General features: G+C 41.6%; 1 protein-coding gene across 3 annotated transcripts in view; it reads right to left on the bottom strand.

Annotated features, from left to right (window-relative positions):
* Nucleotides 1-11,285, bottom strand: part of Nfat5 (nuclear factor of activated T cells 5) — a 156,054-nt gene extending 144,769 nt beyond the window's left edge. For 2 of the 3 annotated variants that reach the window (XM_071604761.1, XM_071604760.1), the window contains exons 1-2: nucleotides 11,165-11,285; nucleotides 8,704-8,823 (exon numbers count right to left, since the gene is read on the bottom strand). The gene's annotated coding sequence lies outside the window, so the exon portion shown is untranslated. The remainder of the gene's footprint in view (nucleotides 1-8,703; nucleotides 8,824-11,164) is intronic. The other variant, XM_071604763.1, reaches the window with a different exon arrangement.
* Between the last annotated feature and the right edge of the window lie 4,132 nt (nucleotides 11,286-15,417).

Here is a 15,417-nt window from a genome sequence, read left to right as displayed (position 1 = left end):
CCTGGCTTAGTGGCACAGGCCCCTAATCCCAGCAACTCAGGAAGCTGAGGCAGGAGGATCACAAGTTGAGATCAGCCTCAGCAATTTAGAGAGACCCTGAATCAAAATAAAAAGGGCTGGGGATGTAGCTCAGTGGTAAAGTACCTCCTGGGTTTAATCCCCAGTATGAGAGAAGGTGGGGGAGAGAAAAGGAGAGAGATAAAGAGGAAGCAGCAAGAGAGAAGCAAGAGGGAACTGATAAGAAGAAAGAAACCCAGAGGAACATTTCAAGGAAGAGGGGAAGATCAATTGAATCCAGTGCTTCTGATTGACCCAGTAACAAGAGTAATGAAATTTGAGCCCTTAGGAAAAAAAAAAACGCTTAATTAAATAATTCTTTTGCTTAGTTCAGATGTATATTGGCCTAAATGTCTCAACAAATTGCAAGTTTGAGAAGGGCAGGGATTATGTCCCAGAATTCTATACTCTACTCCTCTCTCCCCACATCCCTCCCACTCTTTCTCCCAATCACTCTCCACCCTGCAGATTCCCCAGTTTGGGTGGAATCTGAAGGTGGACTCACCAACCAGGAGAACCTTGGACCTTGGCTCTGAGCTGAGGCAGAAGGGATAATCAGAGGGTGGTAGAAGGGGAAAAGGCAGGCACCTATGCAAAAGGAAAATAAATTCTGCCTTTAAAAACTGCCTACAGCCTTTTGTTGTTGTTGTAAGGAAGCAAAGGAATGTATCTTGGGGCTGCATGGTTCCTCGGTTTAGGTCATTAATGAGCCTTTTCTAGTTGGATCCTCCTGCAGTCTAGACTAGGATAGAGGTTGAGAACTAAATTCCTCTGCACTGAGTTTTCCTCTGGCAGGTGAGGGAGACAGGCGTGTCAGAGCCTGGGAACCAGGAGAACAGAGAAGGGAGCAAGATGGCTGGCGAAGGATTCCCAGGGGTGGGGCAGGGCTGAGGAACCTGTTTTAAGAGGAGTGAGGTCTAATATTAATTTTTGAAAACTTTTTATTGAAGTGAAATAGTGTATACCACTAGATGAATTTTCACACACTGAACACACCCACACAACAGCACTCACATCAAGCTACAGAACATTAGCAAACACATCAGGAACCCCCCTAGGAATCTTCTCTTCCAGTTGTGACTCTGCCTGAGGGCCATCACTATCCTGATTTTGAACAGCATAGACTAGTTTTGCCTGTTTATAGTCGTATATCTTTCATTCTTATTGCTGTACACTCTCCCATTATATGATTATGCCACAATCTACTTATTTCTTATGCTCATGATGAATATATATGTTGTTTCCATCTCAGATCATTACAAACGATACTGCTGGAAACATATTTGGATATATCTGATGTTTAATTCTCTCTCCTCAATAGTTTATTTTTTAAATATTCAAACATAGAAAAGTTGAAATAATTGTACAGCGGACATCTATTTATGAACCACTTGTATTCTAAATTAACATTTTATTATATTTGCTATATCGCTTAATCTATCCTTTACCCACCATCTGTCCATCTTTTGGGAGGAAAGGGTACTGAGGATTGAACTCAGAGGCACTGGACCACTGAGCCACATCCCCAGCCATATTTTTGTATTTTTATTTAGAGATAGGATCTCACTGAGTTGCTTAGTCACTGCGCTAAGCCAGTCCATCTTTCTAAAAATGCATTTTGAGGGCTGGGACTGTAGCTCAGTGGTAGAGCACTTGCCTACATGTGTGAGGCACTGGGTTTGATCGTCAGCATCACATAAAAATAAACAAATAAGGGTATTGTGTCCATCTACAACAACAACAACAAAAAATTTTTAATGAATTTTGAAGTAAATTGTACACAGCAGTATACTTTATCCCCAAACATTAACAAAGTTCAATATTTATTTTTGGCTGGGTATGATGATACACGCCAGTAATTCCAGTGACTTAGGAGACTGAGGCAGAAGGATTGCAAGTTCGAGGCTAGCCTCAGCAACTTATTGAGGCCCTAAGCAATTTAGCAAGACCGTCTCAAGGACTGAGGATGTAGCTTAGCAATTACGTGCTCCTAGCTTAAATGGTTAAATCCCTGATCCAAAAAAAAAAAAAAAAGAACACTAGGAATGTGTCTCAATGGTTAAACACCTTGGGTTCAATCCCTAGTACGACATATGTACACTTACACATATGTATGTATTTATGGAGTTTTGTTTGAAGGAGCATTTATTCAAAATGCAATGCATGTAATATTAACTGTACTGTGTTGAAGAAAGCATGGACCTTTGTAATTTATATCCATCAAAACGTGTCATTAGTATCATCCAGAAAGTTCCTTCATGTGCCTACCCAGTTTCTCCCACAAGTAAGTTCCCATTTTTTTCACTATAGGCTAATTTTGCCAGGTTTAGAATTTCATATTAATGCAGTCTTACATTATATTCTCTTTTGTCAAAGCCTCCTTTCACTAAGCATGTTTTTGAAATTCCTTCATGGTGTTACACAAATAACTACTTTGTTCTTTTAAAATGCTGAGTAGTATTCCATCATATGACTATACCATAATTTGTTTATCCATCGTCCTATTAACTGACATCTAGGATATGAAGAAAAATTAGTCTTTTGTGGATGCATACTTTCATTTATCTTGGGTAAATAACCTGGAACTGAAATTGCTGGGTCATAAGTATTTATTAAGTTTCATACAAACTTTCAGACTTTTAATTCAATGTGGTTGTACGTACACTGCCACCAACAATACAGAAGAATTAAAATTGTTCAAAACATCTTTGTCAACATTAAATTTAAGCTATTCTGGTAGGTATACAGTAATACCATATTTATACTTCTTTGCATTTTTTTTTTGGTGGTGCTGGGGATTGAACCCAGGGCCTTGTACATGCAAGGCAAGCACTCTACCAACTGAGCTATATCCCTAGCCCCTTCTTTGCATTTTTAAGTAAACATTGTAGACACATATGTTAATATTTCATAGTCTATATAGAATTTATAGACTATGCCTATAATCTCAGAGGCTTAGAAGGCTGAGGCAGGAAGATTGCAAGTTCAAAGCCAGCCTCAGCAAAAGTGAGGTGCTAAGCAACTCAGTGAGACCCTGTCCCTAAATAAAATACAAAATAGGTCTGGGGATGCGGCTTAGTGGTTGAGTGCCCCTGAGTTCAAACCCTGGTATCCCCCCAAAATAATCATGCCTCTTAAAATATGTTATGAGTTACGCATATATATAAACTATAAACTTCACCATTAAAATTTTTGCTTTAAACATTCATAGAGTTTTGGGGGTTTTCTAGGCAGGGGTAACTGGGGATTGAACCCAGGGGTGTTCTACCACTGAGCTACACCTCCATCTTCAGCCTTTTTAATTTTTTTTCAAGTAACAGAGATTGAACCCACGGGTGCTTAACCACTGAACCACATCCCCAGCCTCAGCTCCCAAGTCCCTGGGATTACAGGTGTACACCACCATGCCCCGTGCTAAACATTTATAAAATTTTAACAAAATAAATTTTAATAAACTTTAACAAAATGAGGGGAAAATAATTTTTATATTTACTTTTATACTTATTATTTCTGGTACTCTTCATTTATCCTGAAGATTCAAGTTTCTGTTATCATTTCTTTTCACCCTAAAAAGCTTTCATAATAGTATAAGTCTGCAAGTGATAAATTATCTTAGTTTTTGTTTATCCCAGAATGTCCTGTATTAATTTTAAATGGTTTCCTGCCCTGGATTATGCTGCAGTGTCCTTCTCCATTTCCCAAAACCTTCAAGAAAAGTCCATTCTACACAAGAGCCTTGTTAATGGTGCTGAGGTGGCAGGTAGAAAAAGAAATACCCACTTCAATTTGATGGGTCTTACTGAGTGCTCAGTGTGCACCTTCAGGCCTTTGATCCTCCATCAGGACTCTTAGATATCTTGCTTTTCAGCCAAGAAATGTGAAGCCTTGGTAAGATCTTCCCTCCTGTTTGGGCTTATGGGGTCTCACTGACTCCATGATAACATCTAGAAAAGTAGCTTGTGAGCCAAACACTGCCTGTGTGCCTCATAAACAGGTAAACATATCAAAACAGAGAGCTGACAGAAGCCTTCTCTCACCATCAGTGATGCCTTGGGAAAAGAAGTTTTCCTGAAAACACATGGATCTCACCAGAGATGGGCATGCTTGCTATGGATGATATAGAAGCTACTCCTAGTTTTACATAGGAAGAGCCCATGCATATCTACAGGGCCAGGACTAGAGTAAGTCAAGTGAGTTATTTCCCTCAAGTGCAAAATTTAAAGTGGTGTCAAAAAACTCAGCAGTCAACAAATATATGAAAAAGTGTTCAACATCTCTAGCAATTAGAGAAATGCAAATTAAAACTACACTGAGATTTCATCTCACTCCAGTCACAATGGCAATTATGAAAAATACAAGTAACAATAAATGTTGACAAGGATGTGGGGGAAAAGGTACATTCATACATTGTTGGTGGGACCAGTGACACTCCACATTGTGTACCACAAGAGTAGGATCCTAATTAGAATAAGTTATCCTCCATGTATGTATGTCATACAGTATGTGTACTGTCGTGTATATCTAAAAAGAACAAATAATAAAGTGGAAAAATTAAAAACCCCTCAGCAGCCAGGTGTGATGGCACATGCCTGTAATCCCAGAGTCTCAGAAGGCTGAGACAGGAGGATCCCAAGTTCAAAGTCAGCCTCAGCAACTTAATGAGGCCCTAAGAAACTTAGCAAGACCCTGTTTCTAAATAAAATATTTTAGAAAAGCAACTGGGAACATGGTTAAATGGTTAACTTAACTCAGTGGTTAAATGCCCCTGAGTTCAATCCCCAGTACCAAAAAACAAAACAAAATCTCAGCAATCAAAATAAATCATGATAGTGCAAAATTAATAAAAACAAAGTTAATGTGAAAAAAACATGATGTACACAATACTTTCAAATAAGTCAGCCTGCCTGACCATATCCACACAGTTCTCATCATTTGCTACCCCTACTTCCAGTCCTATTGGATCCTGCCTTTTCTTAAAGTGTTAATACTTACTTGTTCATTGTGGGGTTTGGGGGGTTTTTTATTTTAAAGAGATGGGTTCTCCCTATGTTGCCCACGCTGGTCTTGAACTCCTGGGCCCAAGTGATTCTCCTGTCTCAACCTCCCAAGTAGCTGAGCCTACAGGTGTGCACCACAAGATCTGGCTTCATTATGGATATTTTTGCTTTTATTTTATTTTTAAAAAACATCATATACAAATGCCATGATCTTGATTATTGAGATTTTTGGTGCTTCCTTATGTTTTACACTTTAGGGCCATCAGTATGGAGCTCTTTAAAATCCTTCCTGCTATACCACCATCCCCACCAAAAAGAAATCCCTCTAGCATACTTTAAGGATATCTTTTTCTTTCTTCTTCTTCTTCTTCTTTTTTTTTTTTTTTTTTTTGTACCAGGGATTGAACTCAGGGGTGCTTAACCACTGAGCCACATCCCCAGCCCCCCCTTTTTTATATTTATTTTTTAGTTTTTATTTCACAATATCTTTATTTATTTTTATGTGATGCTGAGGATCGAACTCAGGGCTGCACACGTGCTAGGCGAGCGCTCTACCGCTGAGCCACAATCCCAGCCCCATCCCCAGCCCTTTTAATTTTTTATTTTAAGTCAGGGACTCACTAAGTTGCTAAGGCTAGCTTTGAACTTGCAATACTCCTGCCTCAGCCTCCTGAGCCACTGGGATTACAGGCATGCAACACCACATTGGCTCAATGATAGCATTTTTTTCATACATGAAAGGCTTGCTTACTTACACCAAAAGCAGACGAGTAAGGGTTTTGGGTGAATTCTTGGCACAGTTCACTTAGCAGTTTTTTGTTTTTAAATATTTTATTAGTTGTTGGTAGACCTTTATTTATTTTTATGTGGTGCTGAGAATTGAACCCAGTGCCTCACACATGCTATACAAGCACTCTACCACTGAGCCGCAACCCAGCCCCAAGCAGTTTTATAAATAGGAATTCTAACAGGTTTCTGGATTCCAGAGTAAAAATTCATCAGTTAAAGTGATCTTAAATTTCTTCATTTCACTATGAGAGACTAAACTGGGTATAGTTTAGTCAGTTTAAACATGCCACTGGGGAGGCTAAGGTGGGAGGTTCACAAGTTTGAGGCCAGCCTGGGCAACTTAGCAAGACCCTATCTCAAATTAAAATAAAAACCAAACAACAACAACAAAAAAGGGCCAGGGATATAGAACCTTACACATAATAAGTACATACTTTCCACGAAGATATACCCCAGCCTTCAAAAATATAAAATAACATGGCATTTAAGGTAAATTGTAGTCCCATTTCGCAGAAAAAAAAAGTGAGATCCAAGGACATTTAGTGACTTGATCAAATTGATATTGGTAATACATATCATAACTTGCATCCTCAATCTAGGGTTCTGGGTTAATCCATCACTTCTACTACTATTCCATGCAACAGGATTGAATGAAGGGGAATACATATTTCATAAATGGCATACATTCTGATCATCCTCTGCCATAAAATATCAGATCTGAGATTCAAATATTTCACCCATCTCAAGCTTTGGCTACATAATGAATGCATCAATGTGCATTCCAAAAAACATTGCAAAATATACTAAAATTTTTGGATTTCTCAACCGTATTCTTAGTTTCTTATATTGATTTTGGGGGATTGTACTGGGGATTGAACCCAGGGATGCTTTAATCACTGAGCTACATCCCTAGCCCTTTTATTTTTTATTTTGAGACAGGGTCTTACCAAGTTACTTAGGGCCTCACACAGTCTCTGAAGCTGGTCTTGAACTTACAATCCTCCTGCCTCAGCCTGTCAGGTCACTGGGATTACAGGTGTGTGCCATGATGCCCAGCAGAACTTTATTACATTTTATGACTGAATAACATTCCATTCTGTGTATATGCACATTTTGTTTATTCTTTCATCAGCTGAATGATCAGCTTGGTTTTACACTTTGGTTATTGTGAACAATCCTACTATGAATGCATGTATACAAATTTTTGTGTGCAGAAATGTTTTTATTTCTCTTGGTAGGAGTAGAATGGCTGAGTCATTTGCTCCTTTACACTTTCAACAGAATAATGTATCATTATCTATTGCTGCATAGAAAAGTATCCCAAAACTTTGTGACTTAAGATAACAATAATTATATCTCTTACAGTTTCTGTGAGTAAAGAATTTGAGAGCAACTTCAGGTCTCTCATAATGTTGCAGACAGATGCTGGTCATGGTGGCAGTGGTCAAAAGAAAAGACTCAGCTGCAAATGGAGGATTTTTTTTTTTTTTTGTGCTGGAGATTCAGGGCCCAATACATGCTAGGCAAGTGTTCTACCATTGAACTATATCCACAGCACTGTCTATTTTACTCTGAGACAGGATTTCACTAAATTGCTTAGGCTGGTCTCAAACTTGTAATCTTGCCTCAGTCTCCTAAGCAGCCTATGTTACAGGTGGAGGATCCATTTCTAAAGAGTCTCACTCAGTCGGGCGTGGTGGCACATGCCTGTAATCCAGTTATTCAGGAGGCTGAGGCAGGAAGATTGCATGTTTGAAGCTGGCCTCAACAACTTAGCGAGGCCCTGAGCAACTTAATGAGACCCTGTCTCAAAATAAAAAATAAAAAGGGGTCTGGGGTTGTAGCTCAGGGATAGAGCGCTTGCCTAGCATGTGTGAGGGGCTGGGTTTGATTCTCAGCACTGCATATAAATAAATAAAATAGAGGTTCATCAACAACTAAAAAAATGTTGAAAAATTAAAATAAAATAAAAAGGGCTGAGGATGTGGCTCAGTAGTTAAGCACCCCTGTGTTCAACCCCTGGTACCAAAACATAATAATTATAAAGTGGCCCACTCACTTAACTGGCAAGTTGGTGCTGGCTACTGGTTGAGGGACTCAGTTCTTCTCCACATGGGCTTCTCCACAGAGAGGCTTGAGTGTCCTCAATGTACCTGGCTTCCTCCAAACAAGATATCCCAGAGATCAAGACAGATGCTGCATATCTTTTAAGACTAAGCCTCAGAAGTCACACACTGTCACTGTCACCATATTGTATTGTTAACGTACATCAACGCAAATTCATGTGGTAGGGGACTAGACAAAGGAGTAGATACCAGGAGAGGAGAGGATCATTAGGAACCCATCTTGGAGACTATCTTACAAATAGGTTGATTTCAAAGTTCTAATCTGTTGTTCCTGAGATGAGCAAGTTTATATGACAAAAAAAGTACATGTCAAAGTTTATAGGATCCTGACAGCACTGGAATTTGTTTCCTCTTCTTGCATAAAACAACCTGCAGTAGAGCTTCTACCTTCAGCTGGATAATTTAAGGAGAAGGATCTTGAACGTACTATGTTATTAGGAATTAGATCAAGAACTCCAAGCTGGAATGCCACCATTGGAGTAATGCACCCTGGCATTCACCTCTGTAAGATCAACCCTTTGTCTCTCTATCTATAACATCAGAACCTTTCTGGAATGTTGTTTGGGTTATTTAATACAGTATTTAAATCCACCTTCTACCCTGAAAAATCAGCAAGTACTTACTAGGTATCTACTGTGTACCCAAGAGCAAATCCCAGGATCATTTGAGACTACTGTAGATGGATAAGCCAAAAATGCCCAGGCGTGACCAAAATAGATTGTTGTCAGACCCACCTGTCCTGAGGCTTCAAAGGCAAGGAACCGAACAGGATTTCTTTCTTTTTCTTTGAGTTGGCATTCAGAGAAGTCACAGTCACAAGAATGCTTTTAGATTTATTTTCATTTAGAAAATTCCTGAGGACATGAAAGACAAAGAAAGGTTGAAGAATAATTCTAGATTAAAGAAGACTAAAGGCGCCTGGCAACAAAATGTAAAGCTTATCCTGGATTAGCCCCTGGACTGGGAAGAAAAATAACTATAAAGTACATTAGTGGAAATTGGTGGAACTAGAACATGAATTATAGATTAGATAATAATATTAGAGCAATTTTAACTTTTTCTGAATTTTATTATATTGTATTTATATAGTGAAGCATATTTTTTGCAAGAAATACACATGAAATTAAAAAGGGACAAATGTTTCTAAAACTTAACCTTCAAATTGTTCAGGAAAAAAGCCTACAATGAGTTGGCCCTCTATCTCTGTGGGATTCATATCTTTGGATTCAACCAACCATAGATGAAAATATTAGAAAAACTTTCATCTATACTGAACATGCACAGACTACTTTCTGTGTCATTTCCCCAAAACAATACAGTATAATACAGTCTAACAATTGTATATGGTATGAAATATGTTGTTAGGCACGAAAATAGATGATTTAAAATATATAGGAAGATATGTGTAGGTTTTATGCAAATACTATGCCACTTATGCAAGGGAATTGAGCCCTTATGGATTTTGATATCTTTAGGGGATCCTAGAACCAATCCCCCGTGAATACTGAGAGATGACTATATGCAAACACTTACGTATGTGTGTGTGTGTGCATGTGTAGACAGAGGGAGAGAACAGATGCATCAAAGGTTAATAATGAATGAGGGCTGGGCATGGTGGTGCACACCTGTAATCCTAGCAGCTTGGGAGGCTGAGGCAGGAGATTCCTGAGTTCAAAATCAGCCTCAGCAACTTAGCAAGGGCCTAAGCAACTCAGCAAGACCTTGTCTCAAAAATAAAAAATAAAAAGGGCTGGGGATGTAGCTCAGTGGTTAAGCACCCCTGGGTTCAATCCCTGGTACTAAATAATAATAATAATAACAACAACAACAATAATAGGATCTCAGTGAAGGGCATACTGGAGTTCTTACACTATATTTGCAGTTTTTCTGTAAATTTTAAATTGTGTCAAAATAAGAAGTTCAAGAGAAAAGAAAAAAGACCCTCTTGAAGCTCTTCCGTCAAGGACAAGACAAAATGTGAAAGGTAAATGGAAGTCAGATGGTCAGTTGTCACCTGCATGAATGCGCTGCCACTGTCTTGGTGCTGGAGGTGACAAGTGTCTGAGTGTGTAGATGTCAGGGACCCCAGAAATACCAAAATCTTTCATTGACCTTGGAACCCCAGAGTCAGCCCTTGAAAGTGACAGTCTCAACACATTCTAACCCTTCCCTTGGGACTGGGAACACTTTAATGGTTTCCCTCTATGTGGCCCCAGGCTGGGAAATAATACCACTCACTTGAGCTTTCTCTGCAAGATTGATTTCTTCCTTCCACTGAATTGCGGCCTGGGCCAGAAGATGAAACTTCCCCCACCCCTTTCAGGTCAGAGGCAGCCTGGCCAGGAAACCAGGGGGCAAAATTCCCAATATCTCCAAGAACATCTCAGACTTCACTTATTTACTCTGACCTGGCCCAGAGAGAAACCTCCCCAAGATGCTACTCAGTCTCAGATGTCAGGGTCCCTTTCTCCACTGGAGAGGGAAGGGGCAGGTGAGAGCCCCGCTGACATAAGAAACAGATGCTCTGATCAAGTACCAGAGAATGCCTGAGTTAAACACACTGGCCCTTCAGCCTTCAGAACTCACTATGAACTCTATAAAATAGTTTCAATGCCAGCCCAGCCTGGGTATCACCATCTGCCTGCCAGAGCCAACCCACTGACTTCCAATTAGTAGTGAGAGGAAGCGCAGAGGGCACTCAGCCCTGGGGCTTCAAAGAGGAGGAGGTCAGGGAGATTCCCCAACAAGAGAATCAATCACAGAGCGCCTGGGGAGAGAGATCTTTCTAGTTCTCATGAAAGTGGTTACTGATTCTGATGGCCTATAGCCCAGACAGCCTCCTCCTGGGGACAAAGAACTTTCTCTGCTGGCTCTCAAGCAAGTGGGGGGAAGATCAGCCTCCTGCTGTTTACCATTCACAGGCCTTCCTGATTACCTGAGATTAGGCAAATAAATCACAGGCCCCAGCACATAGCAAATTTTCCATAGCAAATGCTTTCTTAGTGCTTACCAAGTTCTGTCCTCAGCACTTTATAGACAGTAACTCGTAATCCCTCTAATAACCCTATGACCGTGGTGCTCACTTGACAGATGAGGAAACTGAGGCACAGAGAATGTGCGAGTCAGCTTTTCATTACTGTAACAAAATATATGACATGATCAACTTAAAAAAAGGAAAAGTTTACTTTGACTCACAGTTTTGGAGGTTCCAGGCCATGATCAATTGGCCCTATTGCTTTGGGCCTGTGGCAGAGCAGCAGATCATGACAGGGAGCCATATTGGAACAGCCAGCTTACATCATGACACCAGGAAGCAGAGGGGGAGAAGAAGCCCAGTTTCCCACAATCCCCTTAAGGCCACACCCTCAGTGACTTAAGACCTCCCACTAGGCCCCACCTCTTAAAGGCCCACCTTCCAGTGGCCTCAAGCTGAGGACCAAGCTTTAACATGTGGGTCTGTGGGGGACATTCCAGACCCAGACTGTAGCCAAGAGGCCAGTAACATGCCCAAAGTCATTGGCCTAGCGAGTAATAAAGCTGAGGTAGGTGGGAGAAGGAGGGAAAATATGTTGAGATTGGGGAGAAACCTAGTGTCCCCACAGTCTTCATCAGTACCCAACTCCCAGCTACTCAAATCTAAGTCAAGTCCCAGTGTTTACTACACAATTGTGGTTTCCCTGTTGGTCCATAGTTCTGTCCTTAGATCCTTCCATGTGGAAATTCCAGAACCCTTACTGGGACCATGCAAGGTCCTTTATTTGGAGAAGGAGTAAGAGGAGAGGCACTTTTCCCTCAGTCAGTGGCCTTCTTTCCTCATATAATGGTCTCCAATTTCCTTTTCCTCTTCTTCTTCTTTAAGGATCTGATATCTTTTTTTTTTATACTGGGGATTGAATTTAGAGGCACTCAACCTCTGAGCCACATCCCCAGCCCTATTTTGTATTTTATTTAGAGACAGAGTCTCACTGAGTTGCTTAGCACCTCGTTTTTTGCTGAGGCTGTCTTTGAATTTGTGATCCTCCTGTCTCAGCCTCCTGAGCCGCTGGGATTACAGGTATGCGCCACTGCCCAGCCTGATGTCTTTATTTACACTGAGTTGTAATAAAATATGCCACTTCTGAAGGCTTATTATTTTCCCTCTCCTACCATCAATCCAGGTCCATTTTCTTTTTCTTTTTTCTTATTTTGGTACTAAGGTTTTCACCCAAGGGCACTTTACCACTGAGCTACAACCTCAGGCCTTTTTTGCTTTTTATTTTGAGACACGGACTTACTAAATTGCTTAGAGCCTCACTACATTGCTGAGGCTGGCCTTGAGCTTGTTGTCCTCTTGACTCAGCCTCCCAGGTCACTGGGATTACAGATATGTGCCACCATGCCCTGGCCCAGATCCATTTTCTAGTCTTCTGTGCCCCTGGGAGTCTGACCCCTGGGGACTGACTGCATTACCCAGGTCCCTTTGCCCTCTGGCTTTTGGTTGGGTGTGGCTAGTGGGGGGCCTCCTGGGAAACTGAGGAGAACAGCGAGGAGATATTCATGCCTTCATGCCTGCTTCAATCTGTATCACTGGGCAGTAGCTAAACCTCTGGGGCCCCAGTCCCCTTAAGGCGGCCCCTCTCAGCTCCACGTCAGTGCTCCCTTCCACCCCCCCCCCCCCCCCCCGCCCTGGGGAACTGACAGCTTCCTGCTGTGGCAAGGCCCAGGGTGCCTCACCCACCTTGCTGGTTCCGTTTATCCTGCCCACTTCACTGTAAATATCCCTTTCACTCATTTCTTTCTTTTTTTAATTTGTTTTTTCAGTTAAGCACTTTTGAATGTGCCTTCTGTTTCCTGCTAGGACTCTGTCTGAGACAGAATGCTGCATTTTTATCAGATACAAGGTCCCTATTTGGCTTCAGCCAAAGAAATGAAGCTTTAATCATAGAATTTGGGGCAAAAGAGAGTCCTAAGGGAGAAGGTATTTTTGAAGGGGGAGGCATGTGGGTGTTTCTTAGTGCCTTGAAATCCAACTACATCAAGGCCCGGAAGCTAGTTTCTCATTAATTTTATTCTCTTTAGCCTCCTCATCCGGAGAAACGGCTGTGTTCCAGACATACTGCTCAGGATTGTGGGAACGCAGGATGATGGAGACCAGGCCCTGGGTCCCCAGAACCTCATTCTCAGGGACACTGGGTCCAGAGTGGGATGAGTGCCCTGGAATGAAATTGAATATGACAGGCAGCCAAGCGGGGCAGAGCTGCCGAGATAAGGGCCTAATCAGACAGAACAGTGGGAGAACAGCAGACAGAGGCTCTGTTCCAACACTGGGGACCTGGGAGGACCTTGCGGGAAGGGGGAGGAGGTCACACTGGACCTTGCAGGGCTGTGCAGCAAGCAGGCCCATGAGTGGAACTCAGCCCAGAAGCCACAGCAGGCCCTTCTCTGTGGCCTCCTCCAATGCCCAGGAGTTGTATTTGCTCCCCCTCTGGACTCCGCCGGGAAACTTCTTTCCCCATTCAGCTTCCACTGGCCAAGGCTTACCGTGTGCCCGCACTGTGCCAGGCTTTGAGTACACACCGCCCTCTGATGATGGGCATTTTGTAGCTAAATAAACTGAGGCTCCGGAGCGTTCAAGTGAATTGTCCGAGATTTTATAAAAAGACACTGCAGGAACCAGGGTTTGCATTCAGGCTGTCTGCCTCTGAAAGACACCCTTGAACCACTGAATGATCCACCTTTACTTCTAACTCTTATTATAAGAGTAGCAACATCTACAACCAGCGGCTAGGGGTAAGTGGAGTATTTTGTATGGAATATCTCAGTTCATCCTCAGTGTCCCCATGAGGAAGGTCCCAGGATGATCCCACTTTACAGGGGAAGACTCCACAAGGGTTGACATCACCCCATGAAGGACGACAGCCAGGTAGTGGTGGAATCAGTGTTTGAACCCACAGGAGTGGCTCTGGGCATGAGTTCCATGTTAAGTATATTCACATTGCTGTGCAGAGACCCCTTCCAGAAGGGTCTCATCTTACAAAAGGAAACACTCCAGCCGTCAAACAACTGCCCATTCTCCCCTACCCCAGACCCTGATAACCCCAGACTACCTTCCGTTTCTATGAATTTGACTATAAGATACCTCATATCAGAGGAATCATATGATATCTGTCTTTTTGTGACAACTTTATTGCATTTAGCACAAGGACCTCAAAGGTCATCTGTGTTGCAATATGTGCCAGAATTTCCTTCCTTTTTAGCTAGAATAAAATTTTCTTATATGCATACATCACAGTTTGCCCATCCATTCATCTGTCCATGGACACTTGTGTTGCTTCCACTTTTTGGCGATTGATTTGTTGTTGCTGTCATTGTTTATTTATCTGGGGGATGGTACTGGGGATTGAATCCAGTAGCAATCCTTTTTATTTCTTATTTTGAGATGGTCTTACTAAGTTGCTGAGAGTCTTGCTAAATTGCTGAGGCTGGCCTTGAACTTGTGATCCTCCTGCCTCAGCCTCCTGAATCCCAGAGATTCAGGTGTGCATCTCTGCATCAGACCACTTTTTGGCTATTGTTAATACTTTTATGAACAAGGATATACAGATACCTCTGCTTTCACTTCTTTTGGGTATAATGTACACAAAATATAAAATATAAAGTACACAAAAGTGACATTACTGAATCATATTGTAATTCTGTGTTCAATTTTTTGAGAAACCACCATACTGTTTTTTCATAGTAGCTATAATATTTTATTATATCCTCACCAACAGGGCACAAGGGTTCCAATTCATCTACATTGTAGTCAACAAATAATTATCTGATTTTTTTAAACTTTTATTTATTTATTTATTTTTACACATGGTAGGTAGACAAGTGCTATACTGCTGAGCTACATGCCCATCCCTTTTATTTTTTGTTTTGAGACAGAGACTTGCTGAGTTGCAGGGGCTGGCCTCAAACTTGAGATCCTCCTGCCTTGGCCTCCTGAGTTGCTGGGATTACAGGCATGCACCACCACACCTGACTCACACATGCTAAGCATGAGCTCTACTACTGAGCCACACCCACCCCCCACATACACAATTTGAACACATCAGATATAGTTGTGTCAATGTCCCTTTCACGATGCGGAACATTGCCATCTATATTGTTATCTTCCACTGTCTTCCTCCTATTTTAGCTAGGACCTCCACTCTATCCAGAGACAACCACTATTCAGAATTTTTAAATTTATTTTTCATTTTTATTTTTGGTATCAGGGATTGAACCCCTGGGTGCATAACCACAAAGGCACATCCCCCAGCCCTATTTATTTTTTACTCTGGCACAGGGTCTTGCTAAGTTGTTCAGGGCCTCTCTAAGTTGCTAAGGCTGACTTTCAACTTGCAATCCTCCTGCCTCAGCCTCCCGAGTCGCTGGGATTAAAGGCCTGTGCCACCATGCCCCACTCTGATATATATTTTTAA

Source organism: Marmota flaviventris, chromosome 18, assembly GCF_047511675.1.
Source record: "Marmota flaviventris isolate mMarFla1 chromosome 18, mMarFla1.hap1, whole genome shotgun sequence".
In the NCBI taxonomy this organism is placed as follows: Eukaryota; Metazoa; Chordata; class Mammalia; order Rodentia; family Sciuridae; genus Marmota; species Marmota flaviventris.
This window is presented reverse-complemented; position numbering and strand designations above follow the sequence as displayed.